Genomic DNA, 22,396 nt, shown 5'->3' with positions numbered 1-22,396 from the left:
ATCTAAGAATGGGCATAATTTAAAAAAAGCGATGCACATAATCAGTATTTTGAGTTGTCTGCAATAACTCTAATGCAATGTGAACATACCTGTGATTTCTGCTGGTGACGGCATTATAGTTATTGATGTTGCTGCTGTATGGCCTACATTCATAGCGGAAGGAAATGCTAAATTCCAGTTAGGGGAAATCAGTGATAATAGAGATGCAATTTTTTTCCCCAAGGTGACGAATGCTTAGAACCCATGCCCTGCAGCAGTGGTTGGCAACTATGGTGCATCATACTTTTTTTTTTTTTTTTTGGCGGGTCTCCTGCTAAGAATGGTTTTTATTTTTTAAGTGGGTGAGAAAAAAAATCAAGAGAAGAATAAGATTTTGTGATGCATGAAAATGACATGAAATTCAAATTTGGTGTTCATAAGTACGGTTTTATTGGAACACAGCCATACTCAATCATTTGTATGTTATCTGTGGCTACTTTTGCACTGCAACAGCAGAATTGACTAGTTGTAAAACAGACTATATACGGCTCACAAAGCCAAAGATATTTACTAGCTGTCTTTTTAGAGTAAGTTTGCTGACCCTTGAGCTAAAAGGTTCTTGACTCTGGGTTTGGGATCAGTGGGGTGGACTAGGCATCCTGTGTGCCCTCTTAAGTCACAGGCAATAGACGTGTGCACTATATACATATTTTGTGTGCAATGGATCAAACTGTTTCATCAATCTCCCAAAAGATGAAGAACCACTGGATCTGGAAGGTCTTGACACAAACAAACCTGCAATAAAGAAAGGTAAAAGGAGTTCGTCGATGATTTACCCTTTTAGTAGTTTCCTAGACTTGAGCTGAACAAGCAATTAGTACAGTACATGCTACTAATTCTTTTAAATGTAATTCAATTGTGAAATACTGAAGTCCACCAGAGAGGGGAGTTCTTTTTAAAGTCTCTTGTGTTAAGTAGAAACAACAGAAGTAGTCAAGTACATCTTCAGTGTAAGAGGAATTTTGCCACAGGGAGGTGGATTGTGTCTAAGGTTGTATCTCGCTCTGTTCAGCTGAATGCTTTATTCGGAAGGCGAGTCATTTGGTGCAGCCACTGTTCCATGGCAGTGCAGGTTGGTATGGATTTTGCAAAAGCTTTTGGCAGCTTCTCCCCAGCGGCACTGAGAACAGGATAATGGTTTGTGACATTTTTACAAAGCACAGATGAGGCCAGGGACAGACTACTCAAGAAGGCAGTTGGGCATTTGTCCAGGGCCTGCGGGTTGTGACCTGTACTTCTGAGATGAGGCCAGGCAAGCAAGCTCCCTGTCCAGTGTTCTGACATCACCGGAATCCACCCAGCCTGTTTTGTGGCTGTGGCCCAAGCCCAGGGAAGCCTGAGGCATGGTTACTCTCTTTTCCCAATGATCATGACAAATGTAACTTTTGTTCTGTCATACATACCAAAAAAGATTGTACTGGCTTCTGAATGGCCTTTATTTCTTTTTGGGAAAGTGACAAACAGTTGCTGGCTGGTAAAGGTTAGGGGACTTAACTTCAGTTGTAATTTATCACTGAATTAGTTAGATAGGTTAACTACTGTCACACATAGACCCCTAAATGTATGATGGATGTATGATGTATGAAGTTTAGTTTTCTTTATGAACATATTAGAGGGGTAGTCCTTTTCCAAAAGGAAAGGACTTAGAATCTTTTCAGGATTCTAGGTAGCAACATGTGACTTCTAAGATTGCCATAGGGGTTGTGTGCAGTCCTGCCAGCCCAAAAGGAAAAAGAGAATGGAGGAAAAGCATGGAAGGATTTTTAAGGGTTAGCTTAGAGTTGACATACGTCACTTATGCTTATATTCCATGGACCAGAATTTAGTCACAGCCATACCTAGCTACAAGGGACGGTGAGGAATTAGTGTATCTGTGTGCCCTCTAAAGTCAGAGAGCATGGATTTTGGTGAATAGTTAGCAATCTTGGTCACACCAGTTTTTGGTCTTAGAGAATTCTAGGGTATTCTAGTGATGCCACTTATTTGTCTGGGAGATGTCTTACTCATTCCACAGTCATTTACTGAGTTGAGACTCTGTGCTCAGTACTAGGGACACAGCAGTGAGAAGACAGCCCTTTCCACGATAGAGCTTACAATATAGCAGAGAAGTCAACAAATGAGAAATCACATTGTGAGGCATTTTTGAAAGAAAAAATCCAGGATGATATGTAGGGAGAAGGTTAATCATGAGGACCTGATAAAGTGATGTGTAACCCGAGGCTTGAGAGATCCATAGGAATTGGCTTTGCCTTTGTGGGCTGCTGGGTGTGTGGCAGCAGAGAAGCAGAGGATGGAGGGAGAGAGAGAAATGAACACAAGAGTGGTTGGGTGGATGGGAGAACACAAGGAAGCCCTGAGTTCCTTAGGTTGATATTGCTTTTTGGGGTCTATAGGCCCTTTTGTGACACTCACCCCTCTTTAGACTCCCCCGTAGCTTCTTGTTTTCCCTCCCTCGGGTGTGTACAAAGGTCATTTGATCCCACACTCTTATCCAGCATGTCCTCTTGTCATGTTTTTCTTTTGCCAATGTCTTTGCGGGTGAATCATACTGACTATTTTTGCTGGGGATGGATTAGGTAGTTTAGGAGAAGTGGTTGTTAAGAAAGGGCATAGACAGTTGGAAGACACATAAGAATTGGAGATCTAAGCCTGGAGGTGCATTTCAAAAGGGAAAAGGAGCTGATAACCATGCATTTAAATGTCAAGGAAGGAAAATAAATAGTACAGGAGCCACCTGTTACTTGGAGGACAATATTTGTCTTCTTACCCTTTGCTTTTCTTTCTCTCCCTCCATTTATTCACTTAATTTCTTTTCTGTCCTAGGTTCTGAGTTTTTCACCTTCCTTTGCCCTCACCTCTCCATGTCTTTGATGGGTCACATGTTCTGTGGTGTAAATCACCCATTCATTAGCTGATCCTGATATAGAAAGCCGTCTCATTCAGCTTGGCCTCTGTATTTTTCCAGACTTTATTTCCCCCAATAGTATTTATAAACCCTATGCTCCAGCTAACCACATGGCTTGACTCACTGGAATTTGTTCTGTTCTCTCGCCCTTTTCTGACTTCTCCACTCTTCCAGTTCCATTTGTCCTTCCATACCCACTACTTCCTCCATGAAGTTGTCCCACTTCTCACTTCCTTTCTGCTGTCTTCTCTACCACCTCCTCAGCCCAGCCAAAGAAACCTACTTTTACCCTCAACTTCCACAGTTCTTTGTACCTCATTAATCACTTTTGACTACTGCTTGAAATTGTGGCTGACCCTTGAACAACACAGCTTTGAACTTTGCAGGTCCACTTATATGCAGATTTTTTCCAACACACAGGTAGATTGAAAAGACAATATTCATGGGATCTGAAACCTGCATACATGGAGGGTTTTCATATACTTGGAATCTGCAGGCCCAACTCGGGACTTGAATATGTGCAGATTTCAGTGTATGCAGGAGTCCTGGAACCAATCTCCCACATACATTGAGGGGAAGCGGTGTATGCTTGATGACATGGTCACTATCTTATTCACTCTCATTCACTCACTCACCTAGTTCAGTCCTTATAGCACATTTGAGTGAACGAATCAACCCTACTTTATTGCTTATGCTGAGCCAGTTTGTGGTGGCTTATAGTTCATTTCTCTCAGTGAGGATAAATATTGAATAGAGGAAGCATCTAGCTTAGTTTCCCTCAGGTATCATTTGTAAGACTGGAAATTCTCCCTGTAAGATTGAAAATCTGTAGATTGATTTGAGGCACCACTGAAGAGTCAGGAGGGGCACTCTGAGTCTTTTTATGGTTTCTATGGTTAGTGGCATACCAGGGCCTGGAAATATGGGATGATCATTGCACACTCTGAGAAATCTATTTAAATTGACCCAGATTTGGCAGATAGCTAGATTTTTAGAAGCCTCCATTTGACTAACCAAACAGAGCTTAAGATGGAGAATAGCATCCGATTTCAAAATTTGAAAGGCAAAGATTTTACAAACCAAAATCTGAATTCAATAAAGGTATTTTGGGGATTATATTATAACAATGTGATGTCAAGAGGACACTTTTACTGTGTCCTGCTGGAACAGGGACAAAGTAGCATCTGTAAATGGTGAATGGTGATGATGGGGAGGGAACCGTGCTATGTGAAGAGTGGTTGGGGAAACTGGTGATGTTTCACACTTGGGGAGGACAAGAGAATGGCCCCAAATAGTTTAAGTTAACACTGTTAAATTACAGTGGAACTAGACTAGACTTGTCATTATGTCATGTGGTTGTAAGCTATAGAAAACAAGATGTTAGCTCAAAAGATAAGAAATAATAGACAGAGCTGTCTAGAGAAGCAATGAGTTGAATTGGCAAGTAGTAAGCTCCCTCAAAGACCACTAGACTGTAGGTTTGAAAGGTGACTAATATGGTAGCACATACAGCCCCATTCTCCTATCTTGCGACCCTGGCCAGCATTGCTAATGATTCGTGGCATTTTTTTTTCCTTTGAATGTTAGATACCAAAATTTCTTTTGAAGATAGCACTATGAAATTGAAGTGCATGTAAATTGAAACCTCCTCTCCACACCTGGACGAGGTTATGTTTAAAGTCTCTTACAACTATGAAAGACTATAGTCCCAAGAGTTGTGAGTCTCACATGACAGCAAATCCATGTTTCTTTCTTTTTTGAAGTATCATTAATAGAAACACACACATTATCATACCGAATAGAATTAACAACGATGCCTCAATATCATTTAATATCCAATACATGCTCCATTTTATTTTGATTCAGTAGTTTTAAAAATGTCTTTTTACAGTTGAGTTGTCCCCAAGTTGATTATTTTAATCCATCTATTTTATACAAAAAATAATTTTGTAAAGCTGTTAAGGTTTATTATTTGCTCTAATAGGATTTGACCCAAGTAGGTTGGTGTATTTTCTTTACTCTTTCCAATTCCAAAGTGGGATGCTTTGTGAATGTAATGGAATAAATCTTGAGGTGCCCCCTAAGCTTATGTTGGCAAAGAATGTATAGGAAACAAAAGAGAGAAAACTATTACAGCTGCTGTTCTCAACTACAGGAATTAATTCAGATGGATTAATTATTGGATCTCAAGAATTAAAAGTGAGAAAAAACAAAGACATTGTATGATGAGGCAACTTTTCAAAGAAATAAGCCACATTAACAATAGTAAGCTTGTAATGTAGATGCGTGTGTGTGTGTATGTTGATGTGTTGCACTGTTTTGTTTTTTTTAAATAGAATATATTTTAAAATTCCACCCAGAAGAACTCAATGTGGCTCCACTCAAAAACTTGGGATGATCAATTTAATAACTTCTCCAAGTTTTTTTCTGCTTGATTATATTATGCCTAATACTCTTAACATTAGGAATACAGACTATGTAGCCCAGCTTTCAAACTTCTAGATTTTTATTTATTTTTCTCACCTACATATATCCTACTTGATTTTTTTCTTTTTAATAAATAATTTGATATGAGAATGAAGGACTGAGATGTTTTGCGAGCCTAGAGACTTGGGCACCTTCTAAGTGAGACCTAAATCAGAAGCCGCTGGGAGAAGAGAGACTGCAGGGAGTGGGGTGGCACACTCAGGTCCCATAAATGATAGAAGTGCACGGTCAGCACGAGTGATGAATGGCTCAGCTCTCATCAAGAGCCCTGCAGGAATGCAGGCACAGTGTGGCCCAGGCTTTTTAGGTTTTTAAGAGAAAATACAGGAAATCTCTAAATTGTTAAATGTTGGTTCCAAAAGATGACCTAACAATGTGCAAGCCAAAGAAAACACATCTGTGGGCCAAATCCAGCCTGTAGGCCACCGTTTTGCTAACTGTGGATGAGATTGGCAAATATTCAGTGATGAAGGTTTTTCTGGCCACCTGCATCTGGAAATCAAATGAAGTGGTCGTGACGCCAAGGGCCCCGGTTCTGGAAAGAGCAGTGGCCTACTCTTTAAACGTTGGCAGTGTTTCTGGCTCACTGATCAGGGGCCAGGAGTTGGGGGTGGAGGGAAACTGGTGGGTTTTTCACAGATCTGAGAATGGTGCTTTTTTGTCTTGAGGGTAGGTGCCCATCTCTCAGCACGTGCCTGGCAATATTGTCGCACTCGCCATCCACTCTCATCCACTCCCCCTTGTTGGACCCCTGCCCAGGATGTGGGGCTGTAGTTTGGAAGCCATGATCTATATCCTGCAGAGAATGATTTATGAATTCCAGAGCAGCACTATGCAGGCTGCAGAGAAGTGGCTTCATGGCCATTTAAAATGTGCAAAGGCAGGTCTGGTTTGCATCATTACTGATGATCCTATGGAGGACACTCTGCAGCTTGAGGCCTGAGCTCTCTGTTGTCCAGGCTGGAGTTCAGTGATGCGACCATAGCTCACTGCAGCCTCAAACCCCTGGGCTCAAGCAGTCCTCCCGCCTCAGCCTCCCAAGTAGCTGGGACTACAGGCATGTGCCACCATGCCCTGCTAATTTTTAAATTTTTTGGACAGACAAGGTCTTGTGGTATTGCTCAGGCTGGTCTCAAACTCCTGGCCTCAAGTTATCTTCCTGCTTTGACCTCCCAAAGAAAGTGCTGGAATTACAGGCATGAGCCACTGTGCTCAGTGTGGCATTATTCTTTACCCATCCAGTTTCTAAAGATGACAATCTAATCTCAACCACTCTGATGCCTTTTTGGGGAGAGTAATTTGTACTACCCTTTGGAGGGCAGTTTGGCAGTATGCATCAACATTCTAACTGGGGGAGACTCCCCTAAGAGAAATAATTGGTTAACTATATATACAAAAAGATGTTTGTTGCTATCTGGTTTTAAAATAACAAGAAATTGCAAATAACCAACAGGTTATTTCTTAAATGTATTGTACAACATCCACATGTGGTTACATCATGTTATCTTTAAAATGGGTGCTTTGTTTTTATCTGCATATGTATTTATTACACGTATTTTTTGAAAGGTAGGATCTTCAAGAAATATTTTTAGTGAAACAGTTGTTAAACAGCACATATCATGTGAATTTGTAGGTATAGAAGAAGAGATCTAGAAGAATAGTCTCTAAAACATTAATTATAGTTGAATCCAGATAGTGAGATTTTTGCCTTTTTCTTTGTTCCTTTATGTATTATTGAAGTTTTTTACACCGACCATGTATTATATTTAGAAATGGTAAAAAATTTATATAAATGTACACACACACACACGCACGCACTCACAAGAAAGCAAACAAACTAGCTTCCCAAATTGCTTTATTTAATATAACGATTTGACTTTTAAAATGTGCTCATTGTATTTGTCAGTTTGAATAAGTGTAGAGCATGTTTCAGTGGAATGGTACTTATTACTCATAGTGACAAGCATAATGGCGTTCCCGTCTTTTACAGTATTGCAAGGGCTCTTCTCGTGGGACATCTGAGGAAGTGGTGTTGGTAGGCTCTGTTGCCATCTTAGTAGAATTCCTTTCTTCTACCATCATCACATTTTATATGATAAATTATGGGAAATGGATTATTAGTTTTGCTCAAGCTAAAAATCAATTAAAACTTTTCAGATACCTTTTACATTGCAATTTCTTTTACAATGAAAAAATATAATCAGAAAAATGTTAAGAAGTTTATTGGAAAAGTAATAACTTTTATGTTTCAAAAGCGAATGGGCAGAGATAACCATATATCCAGATTATTCTTAAAAGACATGTTTGAATGAATAGGATATAGAGTATATTTTAGATCAACTAATTGTGCTGGTCCTGATTTTTACCAAGGACCTATTGCTTTAGGTTTCAAATGTTAAACAACTACATGATTATGACAGCCAGAAGGCCTTCCAACTGTAGGTTTGTAGATGTATCATGATTATACCCTTGAAACACTAACTTTGAAAGAAAGAAAAGAAGACACACAAAGACCTGAAATGTGTATATGTTATTCAGTTAGGGTAGAAGCCTCGGGGGGTTGGACGGGTAGGTAAGTTTTTTTTATTAGGAGGTTGCATAGCTGGTTATAGCCAGGCCACTTGCCAGCTGTTTTCTCAAAAGGTTATTTCTGGCAGTGTAGGGTAGTATAAATGGGTTTCTCGCTCGGTATTTTCTTTTTCTTTTTTTTTCCATTTATTTTCATTCTGCATATAACACAGGCTGTCTTTTCCTTATCTCTCAGTTCCCCTTTCCAAACCTCTCTCTGGTTTTCCCTATTCCTACATGCGCATGTTTAGAGTTTCTGATGTAATTTTTCCCTACATGCTCATGTCCAGAGTTTCTGATATAATTCCTTTACAACCAAGCTGCTATGTCCCTACTTGATGTATTTCATTTATTGGTAAATAATCCATATTAGTCACACCAAAATACAACTAAGGGTATAGAGAAAAGAGCGCTGGGCTTGGCTTGAAGACAGAAGTCTTGGATTCTATGTGTCTTTGAGCAAGCCAGTTAACCTCCTCTGGCCTCAGGTCTATAATGTGGGCATCATAGTAAACTTTATAAGGTGTGGTTAGGCAGATGAGATGAGGTATGTCTATTGGTTAGGATTAGATTTGGCTGCATTCAACAGAGAAACAATGGAAACAGCAAAACAGTAATTTTCAGTAAAGTAGACATGTATTTACTAAAATGTAGAAGTTTTGAATAAAATAGAAGTTTATTTCCCATGCACAAGTCCAGAGATAAGCTGTGCAGGACTAGTATGACACTACGTGGTGTTACAACCCAATCTTTTGTGCTGCCATCCTTGTAGATGGCTTCTATCTCCTTGCTCAAAAATGGCCACTTGAGTTCCAGCCAACACGTCCAAATTCCAGCTAGTGGGAAGGAAGAAGGCAGAAGAAGCGTATGCCTCCTCTCTTTAAGGACACTTCCTCTAAGGACACAATTGCTTATATATTGTCTGGAATTGCATTGGGTGGTGATGTATTTTTAGGAACCTAAAATCACGGTTCCTGTTATGAAAGCAAGAGAGATGTTGGGGCAAAACAGCAGTCTCTGCCATGGTATGTGATAGCCTTTGGTGACCTAGGAAATGCTCTGAGTATAAAAATATATATCATTTATGAAATACTGTCATGACTAACCTCAGACTCATTCATTCATTCACCAAATATTTTAAAAAATACTTCTTATAGATGTAGCACTAGAGCTGACACCCTGAATATGATATGCTTTCTTGGTCAATTTATTTTTCTCTCAAAAACACAATGAGGGAATCAGATTGCTGTGACTTTATTCTGCTTTGCTGAGCACCTGGGAACAGAAAATGATATCATATCTCTTCCTTTGGGGGAGGGAGGGAGAAGGGCGACACTGAAGTACATAATAAATGGTAGCTTTTCCACTCAGTGGTACAGACACTATGTTTTTCCCTCCAGCTCCTGTCTTTTGTCATCAGTGCTTCATGTTGATTTATACCTCGCATCCTCACTTGCTTTCCATAGATGCCCTTTCTCCTACTGAAAACACGCATGCAGGATTGACTCTTCATCTTCTGACCTTGTCTCTTTCAAACGGGACACTCAGTGTTTGAGCAGGCATGCGTTTTATTTGGGAAGCAAAGACGGATAGATAGGCAAACAAGCATGCATAGCCTAATGGTTGGGCAGTATTGTCTATTACTGGCTTCTCTCAGGAGGCCCCAATATGTAAAAACCCTTAAAGAAATAGGACCTCCTGTCACAGTCTCAAGATATTCCACTTGGAAAAGATCCAGAGATGTTTGACATCCTGCCTCCTAATCTCTCAGTAATAGGCAGTGGGTTTTTTAAAAAAAATCTTTATTATGAAAATTTTCAAACTTTCAAAAAACAACAAGCCCACCACTAAGAATAAACGTTAGCACTTTACCATATTTACTTTAAAAGAACCATCATAAAATTGTATAGATTTAGAGATTTGTTCCATGTGTAAACATAGGCTCACACCCTTGTGTCATTCATGTTTTTGCATGAATGCCTCCTTATCTGGGACACGTTCCCTGATCTTCCCATGTAAAATAGCAACCCTTAATCAACCTCTGACTTCTCCTTCCTAGCACTTCTCGTCACCTGATATATGCAGTGATTTTATTTGTTTGTCTTCTGTCTTCCCCCACTGCGTCTTCAGCTCCATGAACCCATCATGGCTTTGCTCATGGTTGAGTCACCTGCACCTACAGTGGTGCCAGCACTGGCTAGGAACGTTTGAACAGAGCTGAAGCCCTGTTTAGTCTCCGTAACCCATCGCCTCCCTCCCTGCCTCTCTCCCCAGGGGGAAACCACCGTCCTGAAGTTTTATATGTCCTCTCCATTCTTGTCTTTATATACTCTAATTTTATTAATACCTTTATGTGCATGTGTGTACATAAATGCTAGAACAATGGACGATGTTGTGTATCTTTGAAAACGTTACATTGGTGAACAGTTTGTATCGTCTGTAACTTGCTTTTTCCCACTTAACGTTATGTGTTCCAAATTCATCTATGTGGATACATGAGCATTTACTTCATGTATTTCATATTCCTACAATATTCCTTCTAGGATTTTATCACAGCGGATCCTTAGTTACAGCTTTTTAATCATGGCTCTATCAACCTTCTTTTGTTCCAGGCTCTGTGATTCTGACCTCTGTTAAGAATTGCACAAATAATAAAAATGGGTTAGCAAAATGATTATGGTAAGTTGTATGTTATGTGCATTTTACCACCATTAAAAAAATTTAAAAACTTACTAAATCACATACTTTAGAAAAATGGGGTAGCAAGAGAACCATGTAAGAATTTTCATAAGGACTGTACTGTTTGTAAAAATAACACCATTGTAAGTTGTTTATTTATGAGACTAAGTCTCTTTCTGTCACCCAGGCTGGAGTGCAGTAGTGTGATCTCAGCTCACTGCAACCTCTGCCTCCTGAGTTCAAGTGATTCTCCTGCCTCAGCCTCTCAAGTAGCTGGGATTACAGGCATATGCCGCTATGCCCAGCTAATTTTTGTATTTTTAGTAGAGATGGGGTTTCACCATATTGGCCAGGCTGGTCTTAATCTCCTGACCTCAGGTAATCCGCCCACCTCGACTCAGAAAGTGTTTGGATTACAGGTGTGAGCCACCACGCCCTGCCTGTAAGTTGTATTTTTAGAGAGTGAATTTTACTCAGCACCATTGAATACATTTAATTATAAAAATCTCCTTTTCAAGGACTTTTGATTTTGTTCTTGTTACCTTAAAAATAGATTTCCCTCAGAAATAATATATTTCAATATATAGGGCTCCCATATTGGAAACCTTGATGGTTTTTCTCTCAAGCAGGGAAAATTAGAGAACAAGTGTGTCAAGGTGCCCTAAAGTAACATTCAAAACTTGGCTTTTGACAAGATTCTAAGTGTCAGGGAAGTCTGTTTTTGCTATAACATGACAACTTGACTTCAAATATAGGTACAGAATTACTGCAGTGCCTGGGTTTTCTTTAGGACACATTTAAATATCCTCTTTGTGAGCTTCCTATTAAAAGCATACTTGCTAGAGGACAAGGTTTTATTTAGAAAGGGTTTTGAATATTTTGTGATATAATTGTAGGTGTCACTGAAAAAGTTAAGGAAGATTTTACCACCCGTAATTTTGAATAATGACTCAGTAGTCCAGGGCTCAGTGTGGAACTTTTCTAGAAAGATCACATGATTGATCCCTATTTTGCATTTTGCTTATAGAAATCCTTGGGGCTGTACTATGAATATCTTGTTTCTAAAGACACAGAGAGACTTTAGCCATTTAACAATTTCAAAACAGGTCTTTTTAATGCAAACTAATAAATTTGATTAGCATATTTCCTCAAACTTTATTATACTTGAGTATGAAAAAACAATTTTAAAACACATATGGCAAGCAGATGATCTATTTAACCATGGCTCTTTCACTTCTGTTCAATCAGCAGACGTTTATTGAGCATCTACCATGTTCCTGGTGCTGTGTTAGGGGTTGGGACTTTTAGGTGAATAAGACAGTTGGTCGGCTGCAGTGGCTCACGCCTATAATCCCAGCATTTTGGGAGGCCAAAGCGGGTGGATCACTTGAGCTCAGGAGTTTGAGACTAGCCTGGGCAACATGGTGAAACCCCATCTCTAATAAAAATGCAAAAAATTAGCGAGGTGTGGTGATGAGCATCTGTAATCCCAGCTACCTGGGAGGCTGAGCGATGAGAATTGCTTGAACTTGGGAGATGGTGGTTGCAGCTGCATCCCAGCCTGGGCGACAGGGTGAGACTGTCTCAAACAAACAAAATAAGATGAATAGGACAGGCTTCCTGCTCCGCTGGATCATATAATTAGGTGACTGAGACAGATATGTAAACCAAGACCGCAGAGGAAACATCAGTATGGCAATAGAGATAGAAATGTTCCATCACTGCATGTTCCTGGTGTGACCAGGGCCCTTACAGTACCAGACTCCTACACTCAGCAGTGTCAGGGAGTGCATGGGAAGAGGGGTTTGAGGGCGGCTGGAGAGCTTTTAAGCCTACTTACCACCTTTATTAACCACCTTCTTTAAGCTATTAATAATAATAATGGGGCCAGGCATGATGGCTCATGCCTGTAATCCCAGCACTTTGGGAGGCCAAGGTGGGTAGATCATGCGAGGTCAGGAGTTCAAGACCAGCCTGGACAATATGGTAAAGCCCTATCTCTACTAAAAATATAAGTATTAGTCAAGTGTGGTGGGGGACACTGTAATCTCAGCTACTCAGGAGCCTGAGGCAGAAGAATTCCTTGAGCCCAGGAGGTGGAGGTTGCAGTGAACAGAGATCACGCCACTGCACTCCAGCCTGGGCAAGAGTGAGCCTCTATCTCAAAAATAATAATAATAATGGACATGATAATGATAATAGGAGTAATTTTGATTTAGGCAATCGATGTTTTCTCCATTTTATACTAAATATGACTTAAAACACCTTTAGAAACTTTGTAATTGAATTTCTGAAAGAAGGCTTAATTTTTTTTATAGTAGTTTTAGGTTCACAGCAAAATTATACAGAGTTAAGAGACTTCCCCTATACCACTTGCCCCTACACATGGTTGGCCTCCCGCGACTATCAACATCCCACTCAAGAGTGGCACATTTGTTACAATCGGTGAACCTCATCATGACATCATACCGACACATCACAATCACCCAAAGTCCATAGTTGATGTGAGAGTTTTCTCTTGGTGTTGTATAGTCTTTGGGTTTTGACAAGTGCGTATCCTACATCCACCATGATAATATCATACAGAATAGTTTCATTCCTCTAAAAATCCCTTTTGTTCTTTCTAATCCTTCTCCTGTTTCACTGAATTTTTAATTTCATTTTATTGCATTTTATCATATAACCTAAGAACAACCTTCCTGAAATGTAAAAGTAGTTCCAGTTAGACTGTCACTCCAAAGCCCTCCCAAACAGCCATTCTAGAATTATCACTGACTATATTAGCTCCTTTGATCATCTGTCCCTCTATTTGAGAGCTGCTGGGTTTAGCACAACTGCCCAAAGTTTATGTCAGCGTCTGTGGCATTAGATTCTGCAGTTTCTAATCTTGTTGATCGTCAGCTTCCTTCTCCCATCACTCTTTGGCCACCCTCATCTTCACAGAAAGCTCAGAAGTTCCTGAAGAGATTCACCTCTGTACTCTTGAGGGCTGGGGGTCTTCTGTGTTCCAGATGTCTGATTATAATACAAACAAACCTGTTTGCTTTTAGAAAAGCAAATGTTTTCGGTGTTCAACTGAGCTTGTAAAATTTCATTAAGAAGCTAATCATTAGCCCTGATTAAACAAACACTGGATGCTTGGCATGAATATTTTAACTTCCTATATCTAAGCTGCCTCAGCCTTCTCAAGATTACTGATTGTCAGCTGGGACCAATAATTTTCAGACACCAGCACAGTTTTCCACTCCATCATCAGGAATCTCCACCACCCCAGGCCCATCAACTAGGGAAGAAAACTAAGGCTCTCCCGGTGCCCCAAACATGAAGCTGGGCCTCTCTGATGCTCATTAGAGAAACTTTTCACAATTTAAATAGAGAATCTCACTGCTGCCTACTCTAATACAAGAAAGAGACTCTAAACTCTGCATCTCATTTTAATTCAACTTGAAATTGCCACCAGTTTCTACCCTTCTGTATTTGCCTTCATAAACATTTCAGACTTTAGCAAAAATCTGATTTCTTTTTACTGATTTTAAAAAGACATATGAAAATGTGTTTAGCATTAAACATTTATTTTCAAGTCTAAGAAAGATCAAAAGAGATAAAGATGCACAAAGTTTAAAGAAGTTGCTGCCAGTGACTCACACATTATTAATATTGCTGTAGGCACAATGAATTGGAATGGTGTTAGAAAGATTTTCTCTGGGGAAGACTACATTATGACAGCATTTTCCAAAGTGTGTTTCTCAGAGTCCAGAACAAGTCTGACAAGTGTTTAGGAGGGAAAGAAAGCGAGTTTTGTGGCCAAGTAAAATTGGGAAGCACTTCTACCACAAGTTTCCTTGTGTTTTAGTGATTTACAAGGCACACTGTCATATTAAAAGTTCTGAGAATTCCTGCCGTAAGGGAATCTGTTTAACTTTCTTTAACACCGTGTTTCTCAACATCATTTGGCTTTGAATGCCTCCCTCTTTTTTTTTTCTTTGTTTTGGAGACAGGGTCTTGTCCTGTCACCCAATTGGAGTGCAGTGGCATGATCATGGTTCACTGCAGCCTCAACTTCCCCGGCTCCTACAATCCTCCTACCTCAGCCCCCCAAGTAGCTAGGACTATAGGCACACACCACCATGCCCAGCTAATTTTTGTATTTTTTGTAAAGACAGGATTTTTCCATCTTGCCCAGGCTAGTCTTGAATCCCTGGACTCAAGAGATCCGGCAACCACAGCCTTCCAAAGTGATTGGATTACAGGGATGAACCACACACCTGGCCTCCTCCCTCTTTTAAAAAAAATTTTAACAACTGGGATGATCCCTCAGAACCAGTAGAATATACCTTTGAGACATACTGCTATAGAACTAGAGTCTCTGGAATAGTCTATGTCATTGGTTCTCTAACTTGAATGTGCATCAGAATCCTGGAGGGCTTGTTAAAATACAGATTTCTGGGCTTTACCCTTAGAGTTTCTGATTTGGGAGGTACAGGGTGGTGCCTGAGAATCTGCATTTCTAGTACGTTCCAGTGATGCTAATGCTACTGGGTGGGCACTGCACTTTGAGAACCATTGGTCTGTGGTCAACTGGTAGGAAAATAAAAGTTCTGGAGGTGGGAGTGGAGTGGAGTACCACAGTCTACTGCTACACAATATGCAAGTAAACTTATTCATTCAGCATGTACTGATTGAACCTGCTATGTGCCAGGCACCATGCTAGGTGCTGGGGTTGTATTGGTGATGGACACAGGCCTGGTCCTTGCATCAGCAGCTTACAGTGTAGTGGAGAGACAGGAAGTAAACAGGTAAAGGAAATGAATGAATAGGTACTTATAAACTGAGAAGATGGCTATGGAGAAAGCTAAGTGTGCTATGATACTAACAAAAGGTGGTTAGGAAAAGGTCTCTTGAGGTGGCAGTGACATTTAAACAGAGACTGGCCATGAGAAATTGGGGGCGATGAGAAGATGGGGGAAACGTTTCAGGCTGGATAAAGATATGAGCAAAGGTCCCAGAGGGTTGGGGGAGGGAGTGCAACTTCACAGAAGTGAATTAAGGCCAAGGTGGCTGGCTGGGAGTGAGGGAGGGAGAAAGTGGAAGAAAAGGAGGCTGGAGAGGAGACAAGGAAGGGCCTGGTCATCAGAGCTGAGTGAGAAGTTTGGATTCCATTTAGGTACACAATGTTCTGGTGACTATTTTGGAAAGTCACTCTGGGTGTTGTGTGAATTACAGATTGTGACAGGGAGAGTAGGAGCTGTGAGAGCAGCAGGAATAACATAGTTGGGGTCAGGGCAGAACTGATGTGCCTGGAGCAGGGCATTTCCAGTGGTCAGGCCGCCATGTACTCATGAACTCTAGGGGGTGCCACTCACATGGATTACGGTACTTCTACCACCTACATGGGGAGAGCTGCAGATTGCTTCCAGGTATGTCATGAAGGTAGATCACTCAGGATTCAGTGATGGATTCAGTGTGAGGGGCAAGGAAGAGAGAACATCTAAAAATGATTCCTGAGTTCCCGGCCTGAGCAATAGAGAGGAGAAGGGGAAGAGCTGGAAGAAGAGAAGGAGCAATTCATTTCTGAGAGAGGAGAGAGAACAAAAGAGTTGCTTCACAGGAGGCAGCAGAGTGACTACTGCCACCATTATTCTGCAAATATAGTAAATGGCTGTGTGCTGGTACACAAAGGAAATGATGATGGGGGTTTAATAAATCTTGTTGTTAGAGAGTCCCCTGTATATTTTAATAATCAATGACTGCCCTGTTACCCTGAGTTTGAAAATAAATAAGGCACTTTAACACTAAACATAATGTTTTCTTTCCATAATAATTCAGAGAGCACTTCAGAATCTCACAGAGAATTTTACTATTGCAGTATAAAAACCACCCCAAAATTTAGTGGCATAAAACAGCCAATTGATGCTCATGGATTTTGTGGGTTAAGAATTCCAACAGGCATAGTGGGATAGTTGCTCTCTGTTCTCTGGAAACAGCTGGGTGACTCGACAGATGGGGGCTGGAATCATCTAGAGGTGTCTTCGCTTACATGTCCGGTGGCTGATGCTGGCTGTCAGACTGAACACTTATATGCAGCCTTTCCATGTGGCCAGGGCTTCCTCTCAGCAACGCAGCCACAGAGTTGTTGAATTTGTGACAGGGCAGCTCAAGACTCCAAAGACAAGTCATCTTTGCAAAACTCTTGAATCTCTGAATTATACCTTACAGGTAGCTAAATTCACGTTCTGCTCAATAGAATGCTACATAAGAAGAGATGGCTCTGCTCAGCATGCTGCCTCTGGGATAGTCTCACTCTTAGGGAAGAAGAGTGTGGTAAAGGGGAATATCTGCATGTTTTGCATTAAAGCAGATGACAAAGATCGCCTCACTTTGGCTGGAAGACAGTCATACAGTTAACAAGTATTCTTTTAGTTTCCACTTTCCCAGCCCTGAGAGGTGAAGCAACCAAGTATAGTTCATGCTTATTAGAGAATGTTTGTAAATTAAGACATATAAGAATAGTCTTGAATTATTTAAAAACATCACCTGGATGTAGATTTCCCAAAACCCCTGCTCTCAGATGCATTCTGGTATGCTTCATTGACAAAGCAACAATGCACAGGATTTTCTTTAAGTGTAGAAATTATTCTTAATTTGGGTTTTGGGAAGTCTTCGATGACTGGAAGATACTGGTTTAAGTTAGATGGTCCAGCCCTTAGATAAGATCCTTGATGTAAGGTATGTAGATTCCAAAATCAGGAATATAGGCACCTTAGGAAGTGTGCCAGATAGTCCACTGGGGGCAATGAAATATCTACTTCAATCTGTTTTTTAAAAATTAAAATGTATATTTATGTGTATCTTATTGCATATTAAATATAGTAGTGTGTACATGAAGTTTATGAATGACTAAATAAAAATGTATGTGTTCAAAAAGCCTTTTTTTCCTTTTGCTGATTGATGGCAGGCACTTAAAGGCAAATGTCTTACCTCATTTCTACCTTATAGCTAATGCTTTTAAAACTTTGATGTACATACACATCACCTGTGGAGGCTTGTTTTTTCTCAGCATGGTGCAAGAGTGACTGGAATTTGGGAAATTGATTCACACAATCTAAACTCATAAGAGACTGATTTATAAACAAATACCACATTTATTAATTTCTATTAGCTTAAAAACTAGACCTGTCACTTACATATGTTAGGTTTTATTCTTGGACAAAGTAATTTCTCTCAGGATACTAAATATCACAGAATTGGCTTGATGAACTTTGAAAAGAAAATTTTTGGTTCCCAAATGGTATTTGCAAGAAGTCAGTACAGCCTAGTGATAGGTTATTCCAGGATACAGTGTAGAATAGTGTTAAAAGTGTGAGCACTGGTGGCCAGAGTGCCTGGTTCCAAGTGTGGTTCTGCTGTCTGCCAGCTATTATATGACCCTGCGTTAGGTAATTAATCTCTCTGTGCCTCTGTTTCCTCATCTGTAAAATGGGGATATCCAAATTCCTACTCGTTCTGAGCATAATCCATGAAAAATGCTTAGAGCAGGTTCTGGGATATGTTAAGAACAATCAATGTCAGTGATTCTTCATCTCTGTTCTAGGAATCCTCCCTCCCTCCTTCCCTCTTCTTCTCTATTCTAGGAATCCTCTCCCCTCTCCCCTCCCCTCCTCCCCTCCTCCCTCCTCTCTCCTCTTCCCTCCCCTCCCCTCTTCTCCTCTTTTCTTTTCCTCTTCCTTTCTCTTCCTTTCCTTTCCCTTCCTTTCCTTTCCTTTCCTTTCCTTTCCTTTGTCCTTTCCTTTTTCCTTTCCTTTCCTTTCCTTTGACAGAATTTTTCTCTGTCTCCCAGGCTGGAATGCAGTGGTATGATCTCGGCTCACCACAATCTCTGTCTCCTGGGTTCAAGCCATTCTCCTCCCTCAGCCTCTCGAGTAGCTGAGATTACAGGTGCAAGCCATTGTGCCCGGCTAGTTTTTGTTTGTTTGTTTGTTTGTTTGTTTTTTAGTAGAGATAGGGTTTCACCATGTTGGCCTGGCTGGTCTTGAACTCCTGACCTCAGGTGAGCCACCTGCCTTGGCCTCCCAAAGTGTTGGGATTACAGGCATAAGCCACCATGCCCCGCCAGGAATATTTCTTTCTAAGGAATTTATTTTTTGTCTAGAATCAGCAAACTTTAAATTCTATAGCCATATCCTCTCACGTAACATCCTATTTTCAATATTCCTCACTTTTATTTGGTGCCTTTGTCATTTCAGTATCTTAAGTGCTTATCGAACAGGGATCCTTACTCATTCATTTTGTATCCCTGGAACCTATCACAATGCTTGGCTCTCAAAAACTGCCCACAACAGTTTATGGCATTACATGTCCTTCAGAGCATGTCTTTGGATTGCAGTTTATTGGGTCCAAATTGTGTTGCTTTTGGCCAAAGGCGTAAACATACTTAGAAAGAAAAGTACAGATCCTGCTTGCCAACTGAAAAGCTTTCAGAATCCAGGAGGCAGTGCCAGTGTGTAAAGAAAGTGTTAGGGAGTGGTGGGGGCTGTACTGAACTGGGCCATTCATGCCCTAATAACGATATTCCATTTCAGATTTTACAAACCTCTGTAACAGTCAAACAAAATCTGCAGGCAGATTTGGGGTTCAACTTTGAAGCCCTGATACAGATTAAAACAGGATATTGAAACTTACAAATATGTTTGTTCCTTCTACTAAAGTATGAACTTAAGGGCAAGAACAGTATCATTTCTCTTTGTTTCAACTTGCTGGGAATCTCTGTGTTCATTGTAAAAATTATTAGAAAATCCTTCTGTTCATGTTATGAAATGAGTCAAATCATTTACCTCATCACTAAGTAAATGATTTTGGACTAAAATAAGTCCAAGTTTAAAAGCTCCCACTTAAAAATAGATGCTCAATGTTACTATTAAACATTTTTTCATTGCTTAGGTTTTAGGGTGAATGGTTCCTGATACTATATATGTCAGCAGCATAGCTTATCAGTAATGCTTCCACAAATTGTATTTTATGGTATTTGCTCCCAGAAAAACTCCAGCAGTTGGCTAACTTATCCATCATCTTCTAGACATGGAACAGCATTTTCTGAGCATCTCTAGTGCTGAGTGCCTCTTACATTTGGGCTTCTGGTTCCCAATCTTCATTCCTAGCTGCTTACAGGTACTTGATCACAGGAAACCTGAGAACAGAAATGCCTTTCGTGACCCACTCACTGTGGTCGTGCTCACTTGACCTTTCTGTCACCCCAGAAATTACAAGTGGTGGTGCCAAGGATTATATTTTGTTCACTAAAGATGACAGGCTTGTCCAGTCAGCTCCTCTGTCAGGTGACACCTCCCATGGAGTCTGGCATGTTCCATTTTGTTCCTCTGATCCTGAGCATCTCCAGTCATGGGACCTGTTAGAGAGCATGTTTACCTGGCTCTTGGACATATTCTCCTTCCTCTTGTTTGGATAGTGCCATCTTGTTTACCCTGGAATTTGCTCAGTCTTTCGAATTCAGCCAGCCAGCCAAAAGGGGTGTGTTGGGGAAAGGGTAAAAACATGGGTTAAATCCTAATAGGCAATATTTGCTGAGTGCTAACCATGTGATAGGAACGGTGCCAAGTGCTTTCTAAGCATCATTTCATTTCATCTCACACATCTTCAGGAGGTAGGGAGGATGATTCTCTTACCTCCATTTTACAGACAAACAGTAGTGTAGAGGAGGGTCTAGTAACTTGCCTAAGCTTATATGGTTGTAAGTGGTAGGGGCCAGGGTTTGAACCTAGTCCTTCCACCTCCAGGATGTACTGCCATCCTGAGAGATGGCTAAAAACCAAGGCAGAATAAATGCAAAAAGAAAAGAAAAAAAGCCCAGGGAACTCAGAGGAAGGGAACCCCACTTCTGAGAGGCATTGCTAGGAATGCATGGAAGAGGCTGAGGGCTGAGCTGCAGAAGAGGAGGCGGCAGGCCTTACTGAGCCGAGGCCTGGTGAAGAAAAAGCAGGTGCTCCGGGCGGGGGAGGGGGTGTGTCCAGGGACCCAGGGCAGTGGTCACGGCGCTGGAACCCCGCAGCAGCGGAGGGTACTCACTGCGCATGCCCGGCTCCGAGCAGCCGCGAAGCCCGCCCTTGTTTTTCTCTCACCCAGGAGCCGCTGCGGTGGGGGGAAGGGCTCTTCTGAGCGCCGCTCTTCAGCTGGGGGAGGGGCGCGACCTGCCCGACCCCACAATGTGGCGGCCCCGAGAGAACAGAGGAGCGCCTCAGAGGGAAAGGGCTTCCGGTACCAGGCCTCGCCTGGGAGCTCCAGGGACCCCGCAGCTGCGCCTCCGGTCCCCCCCCCAAAACCCTTGACCTTGTGCTGCCGGAGAGGAGTCAGGAGCCGCAGCCACCAAGGCGTCTTGCTACCCAGGCGCAGCTGGCCGTGTCAGAGGCCAGACCTCCCGGGACCCGAGGAATGTAGAAAGCCCCCACTTGGCCAGGTGGGAATAAAGGAGCCTCGCCCCCTGGGAACAGAACTTCGCCATCAACTCTGGTCCTAGCCCAGCGACAAGGGTGGACCAGGATTGGGCCCCCAGCACACCGCAGCCTCTTAGGGGAGTCCATCCTCCTGGGAAATTCTTGAGGGACCGAGAAGAGTAAGGACACCACATGACCCGGCTTCCTTTTCTTTTTGTACTTTCTGAAGCAGTCGGATGGAGCCACTTCCATACTCTACTTTCTTCAACCCCCCGACCTTTTAAAAAAATTGCGTTTGCGGGGCGTGGCGCCTCATGCCTGTAATCCCAGCACTTTAGGAGGCCGAGGCGGGCGGATCATCTGAAGTCAGGAGGTCCAGACCAGCCTGGCTAACATGGTGAAAACCCATCTGTGCTGAAATACAAAAATTAGCTGGACGTGGTATCGTGCGCCTGTAGTCCCAGTCACTCGGGAGTCTGAGGCAGGAGAATCGCTTGAACCCAGGAGGTGGAGGTCGCAGTGAGCCACTGCACGCCAGCCTGGTATTAACCTGCTCCCCAGTCCTTCCTCCCAGGACTGGGCCTGCACTGGCCTGTTAAAGATCACCAGCCCACTTCTTTCACTTTCCATGAGGTTCCAACATCTAGATTTCCTATGCCTGGGAATGTTCCACACCAGTAGTTTCATTTTAATGGGAGCCTCTCCTCTTTTCATGTGCGTGTTGGGGCTAGCCAGAGACTACTAAATAGATGTCCCACATCTTTAAAAAACTCAGTGCTGGTTTCCTATTCAACAAGTCCCTTGGCTTCCCAGGAACTGGCACTGTGGGACTGGTTGTGGACATAATGTCACTGTCTAGGGATTATGGTAGGCTGAGGTCTCACAGAAGCCAGAACTGCACAGCAGGCAGCCCTCATTGGAGGCAGGAGTTGCTGTGGAATGCTAACCCAGCCTCGTAGCTTCTTGGTACCACCTTCTTAGCAAGCCTGTTTTTCTCGCCCATTGGGTAAGTCAGGTTCAAGTGATGGCTCTAATTAAGAACAACAGAATTGATAGGAAGCCTGAAGGGTTGAGGGTTCTGAGATGGTCAAACAGCTTTGAAACAAGGCCAAGCCCTGCCTGTGATGGACTGAGGTGGTTGCTGTCTTCAATCAAGGTTAGGGGTGGGTGAGAACCACAAAAAGAAAAAAACATGTCATTGATTCTATCCAGACCCTAGAAGACAATCAGTTCTCTGTCTCACCACAGAAGCCTGCAGGCCACCCTCAGATAG

At 41.8% G+C, this 22,396-nt stretch overlaps 1 protein-coding gene and 1 long non-coding RNA gene across 7 annotated transcripts in view; one reads left to right on the top strand and one right to left on the bottom strand.

Moving 5' to 3' along the window:
• The window catches only part of ANKRD44 (ankyrin repeat domain 44), a 334,866-nt gene that overhangs the window by 124,467 nt on the left and 188,003 nt on the right, over positions 1 to 22,396 (top strand). The gene's annotated exons all lie outside the window — the stretch shown is intronic.
• Positions 284 to 21,009, bottom strand: LOC119472700. The gene is made up of 2 exons (XR_005201879.1): positions 20,102 to 21,009; positions 284 to 774 (listed from the first exon to the last, which is right to left on the bottom strand). It is a non-coding gene; the product is annotated as an uncharacterized LOC119472700 (long non-coding RNA).

This window comes from Cebus imitator, unplaced genomic scaffold (assembly GCF_001604975.1).
Source record: "Cebus imitator isolate Cc_AM_T3 unplaced genomic scaffold, Cebus_imitator-1.0 Scaffold113, whole genome shotgun sequence".
In the NCBI taxonomy this organism is placed as follows: domain Eukaryota; kingdom Metazoa; phylum Chordata; class Mammalia; order Primates; family Cebidae; genus Cebus; species Cebus imitator.
The sequence above is the reverse complement of the archived record's forward strand: the minus strand, read 5'-3'. Positions and strand labels throughout refer to the sequence as shown.